Genomic DNA, 16,868 nt, shown 5'->3' with positions numbered 1-16,868 from the left:
TATGTTGACTGGGATAGCCCAACTGGATGCATGTCCATTCCCAGGGTAGGCCCGTGGAGACAAGCTACGAGGGTAGCAGATACAGCATTACAGAATACTAGCATGACATAGTACAAACAGATTATTTACAGAGATTACATAAGTAAGCAGGTCCAACATGTTCCACAGGTTAATGTTAGACCTGAGCACAAGCCAGGATTAAATTGTAATTACACAGTACAGTGGTTCACACAGGTTACACATCTGAGTTAGCCAGGCCTGATACACTGACATAGCCAGTTACATGACAAATTTTGTTTGAGTCTACTGTTAAATGACCTAAGGTGGACATTAGGGTAATAGCAGCTGGAAGTGAGTTCCAGGATCTACTTACAGGATTTGCAAAGAGAGAATCACCAGCTGTGTTAATAAACTCGCTAGTTTGAAGTACTACAATGTTAGAGGATTGAAGCGGTCTAGGATTGTTATAGGGGGTGATTATAATTTAAGTGCAGGAGTATTGTCTGGATTATAGAGGATTTTATAGGCCATAATCAGTTGGTTATACTGTATTAGGCTGGGTATTGCAAGCCAACCAAGCTGATTTAGATTGATGCAATGATGTGCCTTAACAGGCGGGCTAGTGGCAAACCTGGCAATGTGGTTGTAGCAAATCCAGTGCTTGTTAAGGACAGTCTTGTTCATATGTGAGAGTAGAGGGGATGCATACAGAAGGGCTGAAACAAGGTGTGAGCGAGCTATGGCACCTTTAGCTGGAGGGGCTAGGAAGGCTTTAATTCTGTAAAGTGACCCTAGCTTTCTATTGATGGCTTTGCTAATCTGGTTAACATGTATGTCACATATGAGGTTATTGTCTATGATGACACCTAATAGTTTTGGAGATGGGTCAGGGTAGATTATTGTGCCATCAGTTGATGTTATGGTAACGGTGAACGTGGTAGACCTACGTGTTGGTGGAATAACAGCAGTTCAGTTTGATTGGGATTTAGGATCAGATGATGTTCAGAAAGCCAGTTTGCTATTGTATTACAGGTGGTCTGGGTAGCTGACCATAACTCTACTGGAGATGTGGCTGAGCAGATCAGAGTAGAGTATACAGCATATTGGATACAGCTGGCTTTTGGGATGACAGTATAACGGTCGTTAATGACGATGGAGGACAGCAAGGGCCCTAGGATAGAGCCTTGTGGTACTCTGAGGGTGTTAGGTAGAAGGTTAGAGGGTTTGTTCTGCCAGAGGCCGGCCTGCTGTTGACCATGCAGGTAGGATTGACACCATTGGAAGGCTCCAGTATCTAGATAGTCTGTGCAGGGTATGGAGTCCAAGTTGGTGATCAACCATATCGTATGCCTTTGAGTGATCCAAAAAGAGGGCTGTGGATATATAGTTGATGTTGCAAGTATGGCTTATGGTGTTAGTAAAGGCTAGGAGGCCTGATGTAGTGCTGTGATGAGGATGTAAGCCATGCTGAGTGTCTGCCATAATGCGAGTTTGGATTAGGTGGTGCATGACTTGTCTATGACGAAAGTCTCCATAATCTCTGCAAGTGGAGAGTGTATAGCTATTGGCCTATCAGTGGAGACTTCAGTAGAGCTGCCTCCTGTGTGAAGTGGGATTACATATGACATTTTCCAGATGGTGGGAAAGTTAGATTCTAACATAGTACCTTTGATTACCTTTGAGACGGGGTAAGCAATAGCATCATCTGGTTTTGATAGGTACTCGGCAGGGTGTTGATCAGCACACAGTGTAGTGGGTTTCACTGTTACAACCAAGGTATGGAGAAGTGAAGTGGCGACTGGTTGGCAGCTGGACGCAAGTAGTTTTCTAGGGGTGCTGCTTTCAGGACCAGGGGAGCTAGGAGGTAGATGGCAAGCTAGGGCCTGCACTGTCTCAGTAAAGGACTGGTCAAAGCTATCAGGAACATCTTCAGGGGTATTATCAATAGTAGCAGCAGGGATTGGGTTTGACGTTTGCCCTGGACGTAGTATATATGACATGCTACCTGACAGGGTATGGCATCTCTGGGTTCAGAGAGACCAGTCCCCAGATTGGCTGTGTGGTGGCATCCCACACATGTGTTGTACATTCCTGTCCAAGGGTGATGGCTGACTGCATACATGTGGCAGCTGTGACAATGACACATGACCCACATAAACCACGACTGGACCATAGAGGCAATTCACAGGTTACCTTTGTACATGCCACCCTAGTAGTGTGATTGCCATGGTGAGTACCAACACATAGGGCCAATGGGGAACAACATACTGAAGGTGTGTATGTGTGGGTGGACAGCCTCTGTCTCATAGCACTGACATATATGACTGCACACGTGGGTAAATGCCAGGTAAGACGTGTGCAATGTGTCACAGGCAACGTACATGCGTACAGGACAGACAGTGACGTTCTGTCATGTGTAAGGTTGACATACATATGGTACGCTATGCAGATGTCACTAGCAGTCTACAGAAGCACTGTAACTCTGCATTGCAGGTGTAAGCAGTGTTCCAGGGGACCCCAGGCAAACATGCATGCAAACAAGGCTACAGTACACAGGGCTGGAAGTACTGCATCATACAACAAAGAAGGGGTAACAATAACAGTAAGTAACAATGCAAATATGTAGGCACTATTAACATGTACCCAGGAATACGCAGCACAGATGCCCATGGTGGAACCGATATTATGTCATACTTATTTGTGGTCTGGACAACATTGGTACTGCACACATATCTAGATGCGTGAACATACACATGGCATAGTCGTTGTGGGCATCTTGACACCATTACTGTACATGTCCACCATTGCATATCACTACTTGCGTTAGCTTTCCCCCTGTGCTACCCATGTATGCGGCTATCTGTTGACAACCTTACCACCGGCATGCAATTATGTGCAGCTGTTATACTTTGGCATGTACTATGGGTGCAGATAACAATTCAGGACATTCATACAGTTACTACAGCAGGCATGCTGTGGTACACACACAGTCATAGCAGCACACTGTACTGTTACCAACATGATACTACTAATACACGTCTATGTAGTCACCCTGTGCATCAGCAACGTGTTTACCTGTTCCCGCAATGATGTTGGAGATTGCAGGAGGTGGCACAGTGTCATCATATGCACAGGGTGTGGATTAGGTATGCCTGAGTCAGCCACTGATACCACCAATTGACATGTGTGTGTATGTGTGTTGGTGAGGGGCAGCAGTACAGGGTGGGGCAGTGTTGGTGCAGTGTGTGCGTGTATGTGGTTGCCCTAAGTGTTAACATTCCGCATGTGTGTATGCACGCACACAGTTCCACCTCATGGCTGGCATATACAGGGGTTTGTGGACAGCCACAGACTGCACCTGGCAGGTCATAAAGATCAGTGTCTGTGTGCATGGACATGGTACCTGTGCCTGGCAGGGGTGCTATGGACCGTATCCAGTACAAAGCCTGACTGGGTACTGTCATCAGAAGCGGGAGTGTGTTGACTGGACACATGTCCCTATTGGGACTGTCCAGAGCCACGTGCACGTGGTCTCCTGGGGCGTTCCGATGACAGCACAAACCCAGCATTGCTGGGGCTGCTGCTGGCACTATGGGGGCGTGCGCGAGCCTGTTGCCGTCCGCGCCGACTGCCAGCTGCTGCCGCTGCTGGCATACGGCCACGTCGATGCCGCAGACGCCCACCATTGCCCTGGCTCATGGACATCTGGTTGTGGAACTGCTGTAATATGTCCCCACAACATCTGTCTATGACATCGGTGAAGTTACGGATAGCATCCGCAATGTCACGCATACTGTCTGTCATGGCTGTGCGGCATGCTCTGAGCTCCCTCAGACCCTGTCTGGTGTACCTTTCCATACATGACTGAGCCTGCATGACAGTCCGAAACATCGCTGAGGTTGACAGACCTCTTTGGGCACGTCGGCCAGAGGCAGTACGCCCACGGATGCTCCCACGAGAACCCATGGGCAACTGTCTGTGTGGTACCATCGGAGGACCCTGCCCATGGCTGCTGTGTGGGGACGCATGTGCCACAGGTACCACATTACCCTGGTCTATGCCCGCTGTATCCTGTCCATCACCTAGGGACAATGGTGACATAGGATGTATAGGCAGGATGACTGTGCACAATGATGGGGTTGACAGCTGTGTACTGTCAATTGGCTGACCAATGGCAGACCCTGACACACCTTCCTGTACCATTACACATATATCATCATTACCAGTAGCCGTGGCACAGGATTCAGGTTCCCTGCTGCAGGTCACCATAGCAGCCCCAGAACCTGTGGGATGAAGACAGGAAACACAGTTTACATTCTCCAGACATTGTTACCAGTGATGCACTTATACACACATGCACACATGGACACATGCACACAGGCACACATGCACACATGCACACATGCACACATGCACACGTGGACACATGCACACATGGACACATGCACACATGCACACATGTTCACATGCACACATGCACACATGCACACATGGTCACGTGTACACATGCACACATGCACACGTGGACACAGGCACACATGCACACATGCACACGTGGACACAGGCACACATGCACACATGCACACGTGGACACAGGCACACATGCACACATGCACACGTGGACACAGGCACACATGCACACTTGAACACAGGCACACCTGCACACATGCACACGTGGACACAGGCACACCTGCACACATGCACACATGGGCACTGACACACCTGCACACATGCACACATGCACACCCTGCAGTATACACACAGAGCACTACTGAGTTACACTACTGTTACTAGCATTATCAGGACTATTATAGGTTATGTTAAACACACTCACCAGCATGGATGGCCTGTCTCTCTGTAACCCTGGAGGGACCTGCAGAAATGATGAGATTAATGTCAGTGGGCACATCTGTCCCATTGATATTGCATATGATACAGTGTACAGAACAGTCAGCTGTACATATGGCATATTACCTGCATGCTCCATGTCGTGCTGCTGTGTGGAACCACCCTCCATCATAATGCAGGTGTACTGCTGTTGGTGTTCCGGGGCTGGAGCCACAACACTTAGGAGTAGCCCCTCCAGTCTGGTGAGGGGGGGATGTGTGGCCACCCCACCTCCTGTGGCGACCTGTTGCCTGTGGATATCTGATGCACGCTGCCGGACGCTTCGGATTAAATCACTGCAGTGATGTCGTACCTGCTCATATGTCCTGTTATGCGTGCCAATTTCATTTACCCTACGGACAAGGTCTTCCCACAGTGCGGCCCTCTCCTGCTGGTTCTGACTGGTGCGGGAAAACAGGATGTCATACTCCCGCACCAGGCTCTGGTGGATCTCCTCATCCTCCGCCATGGAGTAGATGGGGTTACGCTGTCGCGCCATCTCCCTGGAAGAGAACACAGACAGGATATCAGCAGACCATGTCAGCAATGTATGGCACACATACTATACATGATACTCATGTGTAGTGATATACTACTACTCCCATATGTTGCATGTGTGTGTGTCGTGGTGGATACACAGGTACATGGCCAGATATCAGTGCTCAGCCAACACCTGTGCAACAATACCTGCCACATTCCACACAACGTAGTAGCATGCCCCATCGGTCAGCACACACTGACAGGTGCTATGCACAACCTCACTCTGGGAGTTCATCCCAAGGTACTGTATGTGGGACACCGTCCACTACTGTGATGTGGACAGACGTTACTCGGCCTGGATATACATATCCCACCACCACCACCAGCACAGTAGACTACTTTGATATGTTTGTGGTTAGACAGTTATTCACTTGCTGGGACTGGGATGGTATCCATGCAGCACACTGGGCCAGTGGAAGCCACAAGCCACACTGCTGACCCCTTTGCAAATGCTTACCATGGACATGCTGCGGATTGCATGACACTTGCACACACATGTCTAACCCAGACCCTATGCACAAAGGTTAGGCATCCTGTCCAGTGGACCCCAGAAAGAGGCAGATTGTATAACAATAGCAGGAGGCTACTGCAGGACAGAGCACATTCACATTAAGGGTAGGCATCTGTGGTCAGCACTGGTACTATGCTACAGTCCATCATAACAACAGCCACAGCCTACTCTGGGAGGGAAATGGACACAAACACTATGGATGACCACAAGGCCTTCTTCAGTTATGTTACACATATGGACCACATGCATCAGATATGCTCTGTGTTAGTCCACACCTACTTAACATTCACCAAACACATGCATATTGGCAACATTCCTGCAGACATGTTCGGTGCACATATCCCCCCTCCTTCTCCCTCACCTTTGGGATATTTATCCCAGCTGGATGTAACCTCCCTATCATCGCACATGTCCAGGTGAGGGCCGCCCTCAGCAGAGGAGAACACACAGCATCACTGTGACCTCGTGGTCCCCCTGGATGTGTGCTACCAGCACTCTGAGGGGACATACCACTGCATGTAACACTGATAGTTTATCTTGGCCATGCTACAGGATATGTACCTGGACAGAGGCATACAGCAACAGTGGTCCCACTAAGGGGGCACCATGACTGACCCTGGGAATTACCACATCATATGCATAATGGGCCTGGTCTGCTACGCTATGGGATTATGCAGTATGGGATGCATGTGCAGTGACATCAGGTACCTGCAGACACTTGTTACCAGCCAGTGTGCCTTTGGGATGGGCTGATCCAGACTTTTGGGCATGGCTGACATTTCAAAGCAGTCACTACAGCCATTGCTAGGCCAACACACAGACACATGCTACCAGGATCCTGGCCTATGACTGCTTGACATGTGATGTATGGTCATCCCCTTTTGTTGGAACTATGTACACACAACATATCACATGGACATACCTATGGATACAGACCTATGACACATTTGGAGGGTTCACAGTATGCACACTATTAACCTGCTACTTTGCATTACCTCTGTTTGTCGCAGCTGGTTGCGTTACCACAGCTTCTACTTGCTGCTGCTACTGTCAGTGCTGACAGCTTCAGGGTACAGAGAGTCACAGTGTCTGGTTTTTTTTTTTTTGTCTCTCTCTCTCTCTCTCTCTCTCTCTCTTCCACTTCTCCCTCTGTCTGCTTACAGACAATGCAATGAATGTATTGCATGTGGGGAGTGTTAGCACTGGATGCTTTTGTAGGTATCTGCATAGGTCCATGTGATGGCCTCTGCACCAATTGAAGGCCAGCATTTGCTAATTGTATACAGCCAGTTGTGTACTGATTGCAGTTCTCACTGTGATTTCAGGTCAGTGCTATAAAAGGGTATGTGTGATAGGCGTTGCCCTTTCAGATTGTGAGGGCGGGGATCATGCTTGTATGCTGTGGACAGTGTTCTGTGACTGTAAAGGTTAGTATCTCTCTCATGCTTCAGGCTGTGTTGTATATTCACAATTATCCATTCCTCTTTCATGTTCCCTGTAGCAAGTGTGTATGCACATTGACTCCTACAACTATATATAGATATATTTATATATATATATATATATATATATATATATATATATATATATATATATATATATATATATATATATATATATATATATATATATATATATATATATATATATATATATATATGTACATATGCATACATATATCTATGTACTTTAACTGACCTTATTATCTACAGGCTGCCAACTAGCATGGCTGTTTCTTTTCACACACTACTATTATGGATATCCAGTGGTTTTGACATTTATTTTAAATGACATGCTTTGTGTACTACACATCCTATATTCCCTTTACATTCATCCCTACTTTTACAGGTTATATTTATTTTAGCAAAATGTTTTTGTATAAGAGTCATGGCTTAGTGGTAGGTTGTACAGACTAGTGTTTCCAAGGTCCTGGGTTCGGGACTGACAGTGGGAGTTTATTTTTCTTTTGAACTGAGTACAGGACCTGTCAATCACAGTGACTAAGGCACTTTTAAGCAGTTGTAGCCGGCTAGCGCTGGTTTGCGCGGAGCTCACGCATGCGCACTGGCGGTTAGCTCACAAGACACTGCGCTATTTTCTTTGAAAGAAAAGAAAATGGGGAGACAGGAAAGTGGTGAAAAAGGGGTCAGAAAGAGGGTAAGACAGTAGGGAAACAAGCTTGGGATGTGCAGGAGGGATGTAGGTAAAGCCCATAGCTGCCCATTTCTTCATCAGCAACAGCTGTGCATATGTATGTAATTTGGTGTGACATTTGAAACCATCCACCCCTGAGAGAGGTGTCAGGACAACAATAATACTTGTTGTACAGCCAATTGTAATTGATAGGTTGCATGTCCAGCGGACATGTGTGCGGAATGGGCAGCTATGTATGGGGCGTAATGTTTTTGTGGGTACAGAGTGCCCTTTTTTATTTTATTTTTTTTTTCAGGTTAGAGTGGTATGTCAGGTGAAGGAAGTCGGTTCAGATGGGGAGGTAGGTTGGGTAGGTAAACAGACAAGACAAACAAGATGCATACAGGGGCGGTGTATGACACGTGTGGGGGGGGTTACACAATTGACGGGGACGGAGGTTTGGATATCCAGAGCCCATGACCCCACAGATGGCAACAGTGGAACTGATATCCCCACCCATAGGCAGTTGCCACTGTTCCTTCACTGCCCAGGACGGGGCTGTGCTGGGGGCTGTGTAGGCGGGGCAACAGGCATGCCCGTTAGTTGCCACCCATGCCTCGAGCTGGCATAGGGGCTCAAGGACAGAGTCCCGAATCTCCCTACGCACCACAGTCCGGATGCTACTGAGGGTGAGTGGTGGATCTCCTCCGGCCACACTTGCAGAGGGGGGGCGAGCCCCATCCCCTGCAGTGCTTCCACCTGCAGGTGGCACAGGGCCACCGGAGGAGGGTCCGGACTCGGCACTAGTGCCAGGTGCACTCGCCAGCTGAGGTGGGAGAGGTGGGTCCACTGGAACCCGCCTTCCCTGTCATACTATGGTTTGCATTATGTCATGACAGTTTGGGTTAGTGACATATAATACCATTCACAGTTAGTTGTAACAGCATGCATTAGTATTCCCATTAACCAAACACCCAGATATTCACACCATTGAACAGCGTGCATAACACATGCATAATTTGAACAGAAATACACAGTCCAACAACATGCAGGGATAATTGATGGCAACAGGCCATCAGGTGTGGATGTATGAACAGGGCAGATGCATCAACGGACATGCAAATATATATGACCCAACAGGACAAACATCCAGGGGTGTTAATTGTGATTGCACATATCATTTTCACGTGGAATGGGTTATATGTGGTTATAGGGTGGGGTAAAGAAAGTAATATTAACACCTTCGAATAACAATACATATGCTGTACATTTCTAATAGCTATAGTTATATACACACTACTGTTCTAACTACAGTGTCCTATATGATAAATATTTCACCTTGCTAATAGGACTGTTACTGCAACATCAATATGCATTTTAGTGTTCTTCATACACATTCATATCAGGCTTTGTTCAGCTACATCATCTTGCTACTTTTGCTTTATATACCTGTAGACAAGTGTGGATGTTTGGTATATCAGACAATCATCCTATCTGCATATTTCAGACTGGGAGCAACATATCCAGATTTTGGGAGACACATTCCACATGCAGCAACACTTTGAACAGATTTCGCTGTTTGGTTCTGAGTCTCACATGCATTTCATTCTGTCTTGACTGCAGTATACTTTATTCAGGGGTTATTACTACTGTATTGCTGGATTCATGACACTTTCTCACACTCTCTCACTTGCTTTCATTTTACTATTCAGGATGGTACTTCTAGGCTTTATTGACATGTTTTAACAGTAGTTATTACAATCCTTTCCAGCAGTCTCACTTCTGTCATGTTTCAGTATTTCCACAGGGATATATTTCACACATGTGATTTCATCATCTTCTGCAGCTGTACTTTTCAGCCTGCTGCAGGTTGTGTACTATTTGCTTACAGGCAGGGCATTTTTATTTCAGAATATATGTTGGACAGTTTCATGTTTAGTTTACACTTACAGGCTGGGAACTCTTGTAGTCAGGCAATACTTGCATACACTTTCACACTGTTACTTGCAGATTCTATTCCTTACTGGCTACACTGCACTCTTTTGCTGACTGTCATACTTTTATATTTATTAACAGTTACTGGTAGTGGATTACTGACCTGCCTGGTGGCGCAACCGCACCAGCCTATCGCCATAGGCTCTGCGGTTCGCAGAACAGACACCTGCATCTGTAATATAAATGAAGTAATATTGGAATACACATCTCCATAATATCAGCTAGTTTAATTTTTTACATACATAATTAAATGTTACTTACTCAGTAGTGGGGCGTTGGGTGATTGCCGGGCCTCCTGGATCCAAAGGTTCAGTTGGTCCTGCTTGCGTCTCTTCAGGTCTGCATGGTGGTGACGGACCTGCTCACCAGTCCTTGGAATCCCTGTGACACTGGTAAGATCATGAGCCAACTGGTCCCATGCCTCAGCCATGTATGCTCCCCAGAGGACCTGGCCCTGCATGAGTTGGGCCTCATGATTGTGGACTAGGAGCCAGGCCATGTACCTGGACTCCTCAACACCCCACCTCTGTGCTTGAAAGCGACTACCCTCACCTACCCCTGACATTCTGCCTGCAGGTCTGTTCTACAATCGTTTATGCTGTGTATTCCCGCCTATGGGGCTTATATAGTCCGTTTTTCCCGCACATATCTGTGATTGGCCATTTTGGAATTGTATCAACTTCAGTAAACCTGCATTGTCATGCTGTAGTTTGTTTTCATTCCTATATATTAGCTATTATTGCATTTCTAGGTACTGCTGTCATGGCTTAGTGGTTCTGTACTTTGACTATGGTGTATAGTATCCTGGGTTCGAACCTGGCCACTGCTTTTTATTTTTCATGACTGTCTAGACATGCTGAGGGGTGTGTCTGTGTAAAGGCAGTTTTGATACGGCTTGCTCAACGTTGACCATCAGTTAGCTTGTTTGCGCAGTGCGCAGCTCCGCGGAAACGGGGTACACTGCTTTAAGCCTCATTTGGCTATCGGCACGCATATTACGCTCAGCTCAGTTAGGGGCACATAGATATAGCGTGTTAAACCACTGCTCAGCTACGGGCACTCATTTTGCACCAGTTAAACCAATGCTCATCTACGGGCAGATACACTCACCCTGTTAAACTGTAGCTCATCTATGGGCACATCTGGCATTTTTTATTCTTTTGTTACCTCACATTTCTTCAATATGAATGGGCTATTTCATTACATTTTACATGAGTTGTGGTTTTATGTCTACATATTTGTCAGGGACTTGTTTCCTGCTTATTTTGCAAAAAAAAATGGTGTTGTGGGGGCTTGAACCATGGATGCCTGCTCTGCAGCCAGCATCTCTACCGCTACGCTATTGCTTCCTGCTTTATTTTGCATATTTAGTTTTTATATGCTTTCCCACTGATTGCTAACTGTAGCTGCGCTACGGGCACGCCCGCGCAAATGAGCGCACTGACGGTTAAACATCTTTACAGTTTAAAAAAATTATAACATGTTCATTTATATTTCTTTTATGTTCATAGTCTGTGGGGGCATGTGTTGTGTTCTGTTTATTCACATTTCCGTGGACTCTGTCGTGGGTGTTTCCTTTGGGTACTTTTCCTCTTCTGGGGCGTGTCCGCTTACAGGGCTCGGCCTACGGACACGCCCCCTACTGTCTTACACGGACCGTGTTGGCCTTCAGTGTGATTCAGCATGCTCTCATTAATATGCAGGGCATGCTGACATCACTCCATTTAACTGCAGCCTCCGTGTATGAGTTATAACTCTTACACGGAGGCTTCGTGAATCCTGCCCAAGGGCTTTACAAATACCTTTTCAACACAAACATCTGTACAAATAAGTTTAATATACATATGACATACAGTTCTAATATATTTGTAACACAAGTATCTTATATGACATACAATTTTAATATGTGTAACACCAGCATTCTTGTATAAATTAGTTTGATATTCACTAATGGCATATAATTATTTACAAAATTCCAGCTAGCTTTGTTGGCAGTACCTCCTTTTGTCACACACCTAAGCAGAACCTTTTGTCTGATGTGTAGAGTTATGTCAGGAATAACTTCTCTGTAAGATGTTTTCAACAGGCAGTTACATTTTAGAACCAATAGCTTGCATAAAGCATTTCAGTTGACCACTACCCACAAAACACAAAACAGTTCAATTATAACCTCATTTGCGCAACGGTGCCAAGAAGCAAGACTGAAGAACTTAATGCTTATAATGCTGTAATGAAAATATTAAATGAAATATGATTTGCTACTGCAATGTAGAAGTAATCAATTCACAAATAAGTAGGAACAAGAAATCAAAAAGTCTTGCTCTGTAATACAAATTTATAAATCCAATCTTGTGAATAAGCAAGCATTAGCTATTCACTGAGTGCATCAAACTTATATGTAACCCTAAGTTACACAGATATGTGCAAAGGGAAGGGTACAGTCATTATCATTTGCACAAGGTGGGGGTAGGGGTAGGAGGGCAAATGTGACACCTAAGAAGTGAGTGTGGCAAGTTCATAGGTTCATAGGTGTTTACCAGGTGAACGCATGGTATCTTGGACAGGTGTGAGCCATGCAATGCAGCATACTCTGTTCAACATTGTTGCCCATGACCACAAGAACCACCTCTGCCAGGAGCTGCACTGCTACTTACATTTCCTTAGCAAGAAGTCGGGGTGCTACATGAAAGTGTGCAATGTCTGCTGTACGATCTCTCATCAGGACTACTTCCAGAACCAGAACCCTGTGACCTACCACGTATGGGTGTGAACACTGTAATCAGTGATGGGACTGTGGATGTAGTGTCACTGTAGGAGAAGGACCTTACATGGCCATGTGTGTTAACACCAGAAGTTGAAGCAGCTCTTAAGCCACAGGTTTGCCTACTCTCACCCAACAGATTTTCCATCACAGAAATTGCCTGAGCCAGCATGTAATTCATCCTGTCTAAGGAGTTGCCCACATGGTTTAGTGAGTCACACATGTTAGAATTAACAACATTTAGTAGTCTCATTATCTCTTCTGAGACCCTGGGGAATATGCCTGTGCCTCCGCTATGGCCCTTCACATACGTATAGCAGCACCTAATGACACACCAACTTCAGGAGGAAAGTGGACAGCAGGCCTCACCTTAGCACAACTACCAGCTCTCCTGTGTGGAACCATGCCCTCATGATTGCTACAGGGACAGACAACCAGCTCTGCAATTGGAGTAACCACACTAGCCTGATCAACTGTGCCAACTTCAACCTGTCCTATATTAGATTTCTCTGTGTTCTAGGTATGTATAGACATATCGACTATGTTCATAACATGGACAGGTAATGTGCGACTCACAACTTCAGTGTCAGACTTACCCTCTCCACCTTCAGACTGTGCCTACTCATCACCACCACCATCATCATAAGAAGCTACTGATACTCCGATATCAGGTAGTAGGAATTCAGCATTGCCAATCTCAGGATCCCCTATGATAACAAGCAATAAACACAGCAAACAGAAACATGGAGAATAAAATTGATCACATATTCTCCTTATAATGAAGGGTATGTCAGACTTCTTAACAGATGCTAATGCTACAAAAGCTTTGCTGCCATATAGACCTGAATCTACCTTATATACCTTATTAACAATGAACAAATATGCGCTTACCTTGTGCAAGTGGGCTGGCAGCCTGCAATCTTAAAAGTGCTTGTATGAGATGAATGAAAAAGAGAAAAGTCTGCTAAGTATCAAGATGCAAATGAAACAAGAAGAAGAGAACAGTCTTCTCAAAGGTGCAGATTAAAATGGATCTCATAAAAATGTTAGTGAACAGTTGGCTGCCCATCCCCAAACATATATATATATATATCAAACATCTTAGATATATGTATATGAAGATATAAGAATGACATTAACTTTTTGCACACTTCGAAGGTCTGCTTGTAGCACTCTATGTCTGTCATCTACATCTGCAGCAACCTTAAGAAGTCTGGTGGAACCTTCTAATGAGCTATCTTGATCTCTAATAGTGGACAGGAACTCCTCTGTTTCAGATAGTTGTGGTTTGGTAGCAACTGGCTATATAATGGGCAGAGGTTTTCATGTTAGTTGCCAGGTATCTTATGTGGAAGTAGCTTTTCCCATGCACTCTGACAGTGTTAAGGTCATTAACCACCTGTTGCCATATCCTGTCTCCAGCAGATTGGTCACTTCTACCTCTCCCTATCAGAAAACCTCCATGGCAAGGTAAGGCCTGAATAATGATCTAATTTTCTCCATCACTATATGGTGGCTTACAAGGTTCATAGGTTCATAGGTTCATAGGTAGGTACTAGGCTATCGACCATAGGGCCTATACAAGCCCAGCCAAAAAAGTACTCTGGCTTTTGCCACCCAAGAAAATTATTTTCCTGTGCCACTGCCGAGCAGAGCCACAGAAGTGATCCCCGTGGTGAATTTCTTATTTCCCATCTAGTCATCAAGATTTTTCTTGAAGAGTGCTAATGAGGAGCTTTGTTTGATATAGATAGGCAGTTTACTCCAGAGTATGGGAAGTCTCTGGGACAGGAATCTATCCTTCCGGCGTGTTCTGTTTATTGTGGTGACAAGGTTTAGGTCTCTAGAGTGTGTAGCTCGGAGGGATTGGGATTTCTTTAAGTGGAGCATGTCCAACAACTCTGGGTTTGACATAGCTTTGTATGTTAGGCAGATGGAGTAAAGCTGGAGTTTTTTGAGACGGTCTGCGTAGGGCATCTGTTTGAGGCCGGTAATCCTCTTTGTGAGGTATTTCTGCTGCCTTTCCAGTTGTTGTAGATGTCTTGTGAGGTACATACTAAAAGGGGTGTTGTACTCTATAATGGGTCTAATGAGTGATGAATAGAGGGGAACAATGACCTCTTTTTTTCAGATGAGAAACCTTTTGTGATGAGGTGTGCCACATAGAAGGATTTCCTGACTACTGTGGCGATGTGATTATCAAAAGAGAGACTACTGTCCACCTGTGTCCCAAGGTCTCTTATCACACTTCCGGTGTTAAGTATACTACCACCTATGCTGTAGTTCATGGGTACAGAGTTTTTACCAAAGGGGATGACAATGCACTTTTTGGCATTGCGCTTGAGGCCATGGCTTTGACACCAGGCATCTGTCTCAGTGATGCCCTTTTGTAGGATGTCTACATCATTAGGAGTTTCAATTATGGCTCCTAGCTTGCAGTCATCTGAAAACTTCATTAGCCAAAGACTTTCTGTGTTAGCCTGTACTTCAGAGAAGTAGACACCAAACAGGAAAGGACCCAGGACTGAACCCTGTGGTACTCCACTTGTCACCGGTCTGAAGTCGGATTTGGAGTCTGCTACTTTCACAGTATGGATTCTCTCGGTGAGCCAATTGGCAACCCATCTTGTCACATTGGGATTTATACCTAGTTTAGTGAGTTTAACTATAATTCCAGAGTGGGGGATGGTGTCGAAAGCCTTGGCAAAATCTAGTTAGGCCGTGTGAACCACCTTACCCTTCCCTACAGCTTTGGTGACTACTTCAAAGAAGTCTATCAGGTTTAGGAGACATGATTTGCCTTTTACAAACCTGAACTGGGTGGGGTACAGAGTTTGGAGATTACCAATGTCTTTGTTTAGAAGTTCCATGATGATACATTCCATGGCCTTGCAGACCAGGCTCATCAGGCTAATGGGGCAGTAGTTCCCAGGGTCTGTGGTGGCTCCCCCTTTGTGGAGTGGAATAACCGTCACTGTGCGCTATTCAGTCAGCAGAAAGCCTGAGGTGAGGCTGTGATTGAACATGATACTTAGGTGGGGTGCCAGTTCGTTCTGTAGTTTATATAGAACGCAGCCTCAGATGTTGTCTGGTCCCATGGATGCTGTGTTCTCGGCTATGGAGAGCGTGGTTTTTACCTGTGCAGCCGTGATTACAGGAACTTTGCATTCTTCTGGTATAGAGATGGGCCCTTTAGGGGATGAGAGCGGGGTAAAGATAGCACTGAACCTATCTGCCAGGATTTGGCAATATCAGTTGGGTCTGTATATTTAGTGCCATTGTGCTGTAACTCAGAGCAGATCTGAGTGTTGCCATTGAGATTCTTGACATAGCTGTAGAATGCTTTGTGGTTGTCTTTTGAATCAGTGGCAATTTTGTTTTCATAACTAGCTTTGGAAGATTTTATGAGGGATCACAGCTTCTTACTGAGGCTGACCAGGGAGCTCCTCCACTCATGGGATTTTACTCTCTTTTGCAAGAGTTTCTTCCTTCTGTTGTACAGTTTGTTTATGGCAGGGGACCACCAGATTGGCTTCCTTTTTTTGGAGGATAGCATCTTGGTTCTGTCTGGGATAGCACGATCCATGCATGCATGTAAGTGCTTATAAAATGCAATTGTGTAGGATTCAGTAGTCATAACTGCATTGTCCATCTGCATGGGTGTCATGAAGTTCACCACTTCTGTCTTAAGAAGCATGAAGTTGGCTTTGGAGACATTTTTTACCATGGTTTCCTTAATGGGGGGGGGGGGCAGGATGTGGATATCTAGCGTGATTAGCTTATGGTAGGATTGGACCAGTAAGGCGTTGATGTCAGGTGTGGAGCACCGGTCAGTCATGTGGGTAATGACTAGATCTAAGATATTGTTGCCCCTGGTGGGGGTGTGGATAAGTTGATCCAGTGCATTGGAGTTTATGAATTCAAGAAAGCGTTGCACGAAGGAATTGCTACATGAGTAGTTTTCCCAGTTAATGGTGGGGTAGTTGAAATCACCCATTATTAGGGTGTTTGGTTAAACCCTAATATTTTCCAGTACATCAG

The sequence above is a fragment of the Protopterus annectens genome, chromosome 10.part0, assembly GCF_019279795.1.
Source record: "Protopterus annectens isolate FY-2018-M chromosome 10.part0, PAN1.0, whole genome shotgun sequence".
NCBI lineage: Eukaryota > Metazoa > Chordata > Ceratodontiformes > Protopteridae > Protopterus > Protopterus annectens.
This window is presented reverse-complemented; position numbering follows the sequence as displayed.